The 10,058-nt window shown below is 51.1% G+C and overlaps 1 pseudogene across 1 annotated transcript; it reads right to left on the bottom strand.

Annotated features, from left to right (window-relative positions):
- Positions 1-562: 562 nt before the first annotated feature.
- On the bottom strand, positions 563-6,786 carry LOC311118732 (solute carrier family 25 member 53-like; annotated as a pseudogene). Its single transcript has 2 exons — positions 6,630-6,786; positions 563-1,148 (listed from the first exon to the last, which is right to left on the bottom strand). The product of its transcript is annotated as a solute carrier family 25 member 53-like (transcript).
- Between the last annotated feature and the right edge of the window lie 3,272 nt (positions 6,787-10,058).

Here is a 10,058-nt window from a genome sequence, read left to right as displayed (position 1 = left end):
GTAGAATAGAACAAATTAGAATAGAATAGATATATTTTATAGTCCATTTTGTGAGAAACAGACGTTGGTAATGGTATCCAATTAAGTACAAGACAATAGAAAGGCCTATACTCAGTGATACATATCTTATTTGATTCATATGTAGTTGTTCATTGAAATATTATCAGTACCTGTTGACAAACCTTGATAGAGCAACTTGAACATAAATGGATCTCCTAGGCTCCGATACATTCATGATTTAAAAAAATAGGAAACAGTGAGGCACCTGAAAGAAATAGAACCTTTGAACATCATTGCACAGTAATCTTTGGCTCATAAAAACCTGATATCAGAGAGACAGTATTGATGACTGAGGACATACAAATGTAATTAAATGTTTAACGGCTGTCCCTCTTAAAATAAAAATGTAGAGTTGTACTTTTCACTTTTTAAACATTTAATAAAATGTGTATGGCCTGACTAATTCAGTGGTGCACAACTGGACCATCCTTGAGAACATGCTTCATTCCTGAACAGAACAGCTCCAGAAGACATCAGTAGTCAATGCCCTAAAAGTAGTGCACTACAAAGGGAATAGGGTGCCATTTGTGAGGATAACCAGGGAACACCCGCGGTACAGCAGGGGGACGCTGCTCTTCAGCCAACCTTCCCACAGCGCCTTCCAGCTCTCCCTCACCCCCGCTGCCCAGCTGCATGTTGACCACCAGCACAGACAGAGGGTGCAGGGGCAGGCTGATCACCATACTAATCACAATTCCTGTCAGGAGGAAGCCCCTTCTCCCTCAGAGCAGCACTGACGGGGTCCTTCAGGCCGAAGTAGATGCAGCTTCCCAGGGTGTTACGGGTCAGTATGGGTTGAAGGTTCTGTAGTACCCCAGCCTCTCTGCCCCCAGACGGGCCAGCACGCTCCTCAGGGTGGGCAGGCTGCGGTCGTTGTCCCCGTTCTGCAACACATTCTGCACACGCTCAAACGGCGTGAACACCAAGGCCTCTACCACGCCTGTGCCGAGCCCGGCCACCGCCGGAAACGCGGAGAGAGGGATGACGCTGCAGGGGTTGGTGGAGGAGGAGAGACGGTGGAGGAAAGTGCCATATAGCCCAAATAGTAGCGTCCCGTTCAGGGTTCTCATCAGTAGTGTCACGGTTTTCTAAGCCAGAACCCAGAAGCAGACCAGGACAAGGTGAGTTGAACGAAGGTGAGTATTTATTAACAGATTCAAAAAACGATGCAGAATAATCCAGGGGACAGAGCGGGTGGCGGAGATGAGTTGGTGGAGGTGAAGTGGCAGATCCAATGATGGCTCGGCAGCCGCCGACAACCAGGCAGGGGTTGGGTGAAGGTTCCGGGAGAATGACTGTAGATAGAAACAAACGGAGGTAAGTACACGGCAAGCCAACAAGGTGCAAAACAACAAAACTAACACTAGTAACTCAGAGGCTGATACGCTGACAAACATACTGTTCATGGCTAACGATCCGGCAGGGAATGGATGTCAGGTCAGAGCTTATGAAGGGTGATGATCAGGACCAGGTGTGCAGATCGCTGATGAGATGCAGGTGCGGGTAATCGGGAGATCTCCCGCCTAGCAACGTCGCCCGGCAACCAGGCAGGGAGCGTTCAAGAACCTTCAGGAAACAGGAGATTCAGAGCAGAAAAACGGCAACACAGGCAGGAACCGACTCAGGACGCAGGGTTCATGACAGTACCCCCCCTCCGACGAACGCCACCGGGCGGACTACCCGGCGCGCCAGGATGGAGGCGGTAGAAGTCACGAAGGAGGTCAGCATCAAGGATCTGACACCGAGGAATCTAACTCCTCTCTTCAGGACCATACCCCTCCCAGTCCACGAGATACTGGAAACCCCGGCCCCGCCGTCTGGAATCCATAATGCGGCGCACCGTGTAGGCAGGACCACCTCCGATCATCTGAGGGGGAGGAGGAGGAGGCGGAGGGGGCAACAGAGGACTGAGGAGAACAGGCTTGAGGCAGGAGACATGAAAGGTGGGATGGACTCTGAGCGTTCTAGGTAACTTGAGTCGGACCGCAACAGGATTGATCACTTTCTCCACCACAAACGGACCAATGAACTTCGGTGACAGTTTCTTAGACTCTGTCCGCAGAGGAAGATCCCGTGTAGCCAACCAGACCCTATCTCCGATGGTATAGGTGGGGGCGGGAATCCGGCGACGATTCGCCTGGAGCTGATACCGGTCAGAAACTCTAAGGAGGGCCTTTCTGGCCCGATGCCAGGTCCGGTGGCAACGACGAATGTGGGCCTGAACAGAGGGCACTGAGAGATCCTTCTCCTGAGAAGGAAACAAGGGAGGTTTGTAGCCATACAGGCACTGGAAGGGAGACATCCCAGTGGCAGATGTAGGGAGAGTATTGTGGGCATACTCAACCCAAGGCAACTGAGAGACCCAGGAGGTGGGGTTGGAGGAGACAAGGCAGCGTAGCGTGGATTCCATCTTCTGGTTGGCTCTCTCCGCCTGACCATTAGATTGGGGGTGAAAACCAGATGTGAGACTGACTGTAGCTCCAATGGCCAAACAGAAGGACTTCCAGACAGCAGAGGTAAACTGAGGACCACGGTCGGAAACTATGTCACTGGGCAACCCGTGGACCCTGAAAACCTCCCTAACCAGGATCTCGGACGTCTCAGAGGCAGAGGGAAGCTTGGAAATGGGCACAAAGTGGGCGAACTTGCTGAATCTGTCCATGATAGTCAGAATGACCGTGTTCCCCTCAGAAGAGGGCAACCCAGTGACAAAGTCCAGGGCCAGATGCGACCATGGTCGCCGGGGAATAGGGAGGGGGTGAAGAAGTCCAGAGCTGGGCTGATTGGCACTCTTATTCTGCGCACACACTGGACAGGCAGCAACAAACCTCCGAGTATCTTCTCCCATGGCAGGCCACCAAAATCGTCTGCGAAGTAACGCCATCGTCCGAGCCACGCCAGGGTGACAAGCCATCTTGCTGGCGTGGGACCATTGGAGGACAGCAGCACGAACCGACTCAGGCACAAACAACCTACCGGGTGGACCGTTACCGGGACCGGGCTGCGTCCGAAGGGCCGCCATAACCTCCTCCTCAATCCTCCACATAACTGCTCCCACGACACAGTTCCGGGGAAGAATCGTCTCGGTCTTGGCCCCACTCTCCTCCGTCTTGGAGAACATCCGGGACAAGGCGTCCGCCTTGCCGTTCTTAGACCCAGGTCGGAACGTCAGGGAAAAATTAAAGCGTCCGAAAAACAAAGCCCACCTGGCCTGACAGGAGTTGAGACGTCTAGCCATTTGCCCCTAAGCAAGATTCTTGTGGTCAGTCCAGACAATAAACGGTTGCTCCACCCCTCCAACCAGTGGCGCCACTCCTCCAAGGCAAGCTTCACCGCGAGAAGCTCCCGGTTACCCACATCGTAGTTCCTCTCCGCAGACGAAAGAAGTAGGCGCAGGGATGGAGTTTACCGTCAGTGGAGCATCGCTGGGACAGGATGGCGCCAACCCCCACATCAGACGCATCCACTTCAACGACGAACTGACGGCCCGTGTCAGGTTGAGAGAGAATCGGTGCGTTGGTGAATCGCCTCTTCAAATCCAGGAAAGCTCGGTCCGCCTCAGGATTCCAACTGAAGGTCCTGGTACTGGAAGTCAGGGCAGTTAAAGGAGCGGCCACACGGCTGTAATCCCGGATGAATCTGCGATAGAAATTCGCAAACCCCAGAAACCTCTGGAGCTGCAATCTCGTACCGGGCTGGGCCCAATCCAGAACCGGCCTAACCTTCTCCTGGTCCATCCTAATCTCTCCCCTGGAGATGATGTACCCGAGGAAGGATGTAGTGTGGGCGTGAAATTCACACTTCTCGGCCTTCACGAACAGGCGATTCTCCAACAATCGCTGCAGAACCTGCTTGACATGCTGGACGTGGCTGGAAGGTTCCTTCGAGAAGATAAGAATGTCATCCAGGTAAACAAACACAAAAAGACCGATCATATCTCTCAGGACGTCATTCACCATACTCTGGAACACTGCTGGAGCATTGGTCAGTCCAAACGGCATCACCTGATACTCGAAGTGACCCATCGGTGTATTGAAACCCGCCAACCACTCGTCCCCCTCTCTGATCCGGACCAGGTGATACGCATTGCGTAGGTCCAGCTTGGTGAACACAGTAGCACCCTGTAAGGAGTCGAAAGCAGAGCTCATCAAGGGCAGGGGATACTTGTTCTTGACCGTGATATCATTCAACCCCCGATAATCAATACACGGTCGAAGAGAGCCATCCTTCTTACCCACAAAGAAGAATCCTGCCCCCAGGGGTGATGACGAGGGACGAATGAGACCAGCAGCTAGGGACTCCTTGATGTAGGTCTCCAAAGCCTCACGTTCAGGTCGGGAGATGCTGTATAACCGTCCCTTGGGGTAGGCAGCCCCAGGGAACAGGTCTATGGCACAATCATATGGTCGGTGGGGAGGGAGTGACAGAGCCCTCTGCTTACTGAACACTTCCCCCAACTCGTGATATGTTTCGGGAACCAGGGACAAATCTGGGGGGTTAGCCTCAATGACCTGACTGGGAACAGAATGGGAACAGGCAGTCTTGAGGCAGTTAGCATGACATTCAATGCTCCAACTAGTTACCTTGCCAGTCACCCAATCGAACGAGGGATTGTGTTCCTTCAGCCAGGGGTATCCAAGGACCAGAGGAACATGGGGAGAAGGCAGAATGAAGAATGAGATAACCTCAGAATGATTCCCTGACAACAGCATCCTAACCGGTTCAGTCCTCATCGTGATACGTGCCAGACTACTGCCGTTCAGAGTGGTAGCTTCAATGGCTTCCGGTAATCGCTCCTTGGAAAGCCCCAGCTGTTCCACCACGTCGGCATCAATAAAGCTGCCATCGGCACCTGAATCGACGAAAGCGTTAATCGCTAAACTCTGATTCCCGTTCATGAGGGTAGCCGGGAAACGGGGTCTGACAGGGGTATTGAGAGGTTGTAACTGGCTCGCTAAAAGTCCTCCCAAACTTAGCGAGCCGGGCAGTTTGACGGCCGCTGGGAACAAGTGGAGATGTAATGTCCCGAACTCCCAGAGTAGAGGCAGCGGTTGGTCTCACGTCTATGTTGGCGCTCCTCCTTGGTTAACCCGTGCCGCCCCACTTGCATGGGTTCAGAATCTGAAGGCAGGACCTCTCCACTAATCCCGTGTGGTGGACAATGATCGACGCGTTCTGGTCCACCTCCTGACCCGACTGGGAACCGAGAAGCTGATTGATTGGACGGGCCCCATTGCTTCTCCTTCCCTCTCTCTCGGACTCTGTTATCCACCCGAATAGACAAAGCTACCAAACTGTCCAGGTCACTAGGCTCCGGGTAGGAGATCAGCTCATCCTTGAGTTGCTCCGACAACCCCTGATAAAAGGCCACTTGCAGTGACTCCTCATTCCACCCACTCTCCACAGCCAATGTCCTGAATTCGATTGCGAAGTCGGCGACACTGCGAGCTCCTTGGCGAAGAGAGAATAGGCGCTTAGCTGCGTCCTTACCTCGGACTGGATGGTCAAACAGCTTCCTCATCTCTGCCGTGAACTACTGGTATGACGCCATGCAGGTGTCCTGTCGTTCCCACACGGCTGAAGCCCACTCCAGGGCTCTACCACGCAGCAATTCAATCACAAAGGCTATCCTAGCCTTGTCTGTGGCGTACGAGTGGGGCTGTTGATCGAACACTAATCCACACTGCATAAGAAAGGAACGGCATCTTCCCAAATCCCCTTCATACTTATCAGGAGTCGGAACCTTGGGCTCACGGAAGGGCACAGCTCCAGAAGCGGTAGGCGAAAGGGGTGAAACCGGTGGTGGATTCTCCACCGGCAACCTGAGCTGAGCCTGGATCTTCGTCAGACTGGTCAAAAAGTTCCGAACTGACAACGCTATCTCCTGTAGCGCCGTGCTGTGTTGTCCCAACATCCTTTCCTGATGGGTAATGGCATGGCGAACAGAGTCCAGGTCCGCTGGGTTCATTTCTGGCCGGATCGTTCTGTCACGGTTTTCTAAGCCAGAACCCAGAAGCAGACCAGGACAAGGTGAGTTGAACGAAGGTGAGTATTTATTAACAGATTCAAAAAACTATGCAGAATAATCCAGGGGACAGAGCGGGTGGCGGAGATGAGTTGGTGGAGGTGAAGTGGCAGATCCAATGATGGCTCGGCAGCCGCCGACAACCAGGCAGGGGTTGGGTGAAGGTTCCGGGAGAATGACTGTAGATAGAAACAAACGGAGGTAAGTACACAGCAAGCCAACAAGGTGCAAAACAACAAAACTAACGCTAGTAACTCAGAGGCTGATACGCTGACAAACATACTGTTCATGGCTAACGATCCGGCAGGGAATGGATGTCAGGTCAGAGCTTATGAAGGGTGATGATCAGGACCAGGTGTGCAGATCGCTGATGAGATGCAGGTGCGGGTAATCGGGAGATCTCCCGCATAGCAACGTCGCCCGGCAACCAGGCAGGGAGCGTTCAAGAACCTTCAGGAAACAGGAGATTCAGAGCAGAAAAACGGCAACACAGGCAGGAACCGACTCAGGACGCAGGGTTCATGACAAGTAGAGGGGTCACCACCCCCCTGTAGAGCTTCAGGAAACCCTCCTTCCTGAGTTGGCCTGACTACAGTGCTGTGAAGCTGCTGGAGGAACACAGTCTTGTAGACGGGGAATGTGGCGAGAGTGGACACCAGGTTGGAATTCCCACCATGCAGGAAGCTGAGGAGACTAAACATGTTGTCCTCCCTGTTGTCTTGGTTGACTCCAGGATCCGCCCCATCACTCTGACAGATGAGAGGAAAATAATAACCATATTGAAGAGAGGGTGGATGCAGAGAGAGGGTGGATACAGACAGCTGGATGCAGAGAGAGGGTGGATACAGAGAGAGGGTGGATACAGAGAGAGGGTGGATAGAGACAGCTGGATGCAGAGAGAGGGTGGATACAGAGAGAGGGTGGATACAGACAGCTGGATGCAGAGAGAGGGTGGATACAGACAGCTGGATACAGAGAGAGGGTGGATACAGACAGCTGGATGCAGAGAGAGGGTGGATAAAGAGAGAGGGTGGATACAGACAGCTGGATGCAGAGAGAGGGTGGATACAGAGAGAGGGTGGATACAGACAGCTGGATGCTGAGAGAGGGTGGATACAGAGAGAGGGTGGATACAGAGAGAGGGTGGATACAGACAGCTGGATACAGAGAGAGGGTGGATACAGACAGCTGGATGCAGAGAGAGGGTGGATACAGAGTGAGGGTGGATACAGAGAGAGGGTGGATACAGACAGCTGGATGCAGAGAGAGGGTGGATACAGAGAGAGGGTGGATACAGACAGCTGGATGCAGAGAGAGGGTGGATACAGAGAGAGGGTGGATACAGACAGCTGGATACAGAGAGAGGGTGGATACAGAGAGAGGGTGGATACAGACAGCTGGATGCAGAGAGAGGGTGGATACAGACAGCTGGATGCAGAGAGAGGGTGGATACAGACAGCTGGATGCAGACTAGTTAATATATGGCCAATACAATCATAAAGATATAGCTTATAATAATACTCTATTTTAATCTATGAATAATAAACACATTAATCAACTCTTGATAACACTGCACTATTCAACAATCCCTTTAGAATAATAACAGCTTGTGGGGAAAAAAAACTGTCAACCAACCAAAATGTATCAACTACCTTTAAAGTTGCTCATCAGCTATATGCCCTAATGAATCACTCAAATGATGAATTACACCTAAGAGAATGAACAAATGTATTGAGCAACAGTTTAAAGAATACATTTTAGCCTACTTACCAGAACACCGAAAACGATTTGTTTAGCCTACAGATGATGGTCTCGTTTTATAGCCTAGTTGGATATGTGCAGCTTGCACTGCTGCAACCTGGTCTCAGAGCATTTTGTATTATTATGTATCTATATCCAAGACATGGCATTTAGTATGATATGTTACGTTTCATATGGTATGTATGACTGAAAAGTAGTAATAGTTGAAAAGTTGCTAATTAGCTAAAATGCTAAAGTTGCCCGTGATAAGATTTGAATTCGCAAACTTTGTGTTTCTAAATGTTCGTGTTAAACGCCCACCCATCCACACTGACCAACCACCCTACTTTTGTTTTGGCCTTAAGTAACCATCTGTCGTATGTAACCATACCAAAGGTATCATACTGCATCACACTAATTTGAATTTTCCGGATTTATATTTACTATGTTAAGTCTAGTCTATGAGACCAGGCTGTGAAAATCCGTCACAAGCGTTTATAAGAAATCACCCAGTGGTGGAAAAAGTACCCAAATGTCATACTTGAGTAAAAGTTAAGATACCTTAGTAGAAAATGACTCAAGTAAAAGTGAAAGTCGCCCAGTACTTTCCTACTTGAGTAAAAGTCTAAAAGTAGTTGGTTTTAAATATACTTAAGTATCAACAGTAAATGTAATTTATAAAATATACTTAAGTATCAAAAGTAAAAGTATAAATAATTTCAAATTCCTTATATTAAGCAAACCATACAGCACCATTTTCTTGCCGGGGGCACGCTCCAACACTCAGACATCATTTACATTTACGAAGCATGTGTTTAGTGAGTCTGCCAGATCAGAGGCAGTAGGAATGACCAGGGTGTAATGAATACTCGGACAGAGTGGTAAGATCCAATCGCAGAATAGCGATGCTTTATTAGAGTACAGACAAGGGAATAGCTTAATCGTGGTCGGGCGGGCTGTGGTCAAAACCGGGCCAGGCATAGACAGGCAGAGGTACCAATGGAGCGGGCTTAGTCGTAGTCGAGGGCACAGGCACAGGATCAGAGGACGGTAATCACTGGGGTAGACAAGCAGAGGATTAAGCAATTTGGGGAGTCAAACAACAAGGCACAGGTCGGATACACGGGTAATCAAAAACAACAAACTCTCTCTCTCTCTCGGAACAAAACGCTTAGCAAGTCACAATGGAACAATACCTCGCGCCGACTGAGCTTCTGAGCACACCTTAAATCCTACACTAATTACTGACAGGTGTGCTCAGAACTCAGGTGAACCAGATCGAGTCTGATGACTCCCCCTCTCTGTAGATCGGGGAAGTGTCAGACTCTGTCTAGACCCTGCCAACCCCCGATCCCTTACAGTATCCCCCTCCCCAGGGCCGGCTCCTGACGGCCTTCTACCTCTACCGGGTGGTCTTCCTCTGGGTCGGGGTCCTGGATGATCTGGGTGCTCAGCGTGGAAAGTGGCCTTGAGAGCGGGATCCAGTATGTCCTTAGCCGGAACCCAGGACCGTTCCTCAGGTCCATATCCCTCCCAGTCCACGAGATATTCGATGCCCCCTCGTCTCCGTCTTGACTCCAGTATCTCGTGGACTGTATAGGTGGTGTCCTGTTCATCCTCCAAAGGTGGTGTAGTAGGTTGTTGAGCGATTGGTGGATACATCGGGCTATAATGGACAGGTTTCAACAGGGAGACGTGGAACGTAGGGTTTATCCTGTAGTGTCGAGGGAGTAACAGACGGTAGGTGACAGGGTTAATACGTCTCTGAACTTTGAAAGGACCAATGTACCTGGGTTGGAGCTTCTTGCAGCTCTGTCGGAACCGCAGGTCTCGGGTAGACAGCCACACTCGTTGCCCGGGTTGATAAGTGGGAGTAGGTCTCCGGCGTCGGTCGGCGTAGGTCTTTTGCTGTTGTGAGGCTTGACTGAGATGTTGATGGGCCGTCTCCCAGACCTGCGCACTCCGACGGAACCACTCGTCCACCGCCGGTACCATCCCTGATGCGGTATCCCACGGGAACAGGGGGGGTTGATACCCTAGAACACACTGGAAGGGCGTTAAGCGTAGGGAGGTGTGAATGAGTGAGTTCTGAGCATACTCTACCCAAGGAAGGAATCGACTCCACTCTTGCAGCTGCCGCGAACATTGTTGCCGTAGATATTTCCCAATTTCCTGGTTGAGCCGTTCTGTCTGCCCATTGGCCTGGGGATGATATCCGGAGGTTAGGCTAACC

Source organism: Coregonus lavaretus (assembly GCF_964263955.1).
Source record: "Coregonus lavaretus genome assembly, contig: HAP1_SCAFFOLD_846, whole genome shotgun sequence".
NCBI classification, from domain to species: Eukaryota; Metazoa; Chordata; class Actinopteri; order Salmoniformes; family Salmonidae; genus Coregonus; species Coregonus lavaretus.
This window is presented reverse-complemented; position numbering and strand designations above follow the sequence as displayed.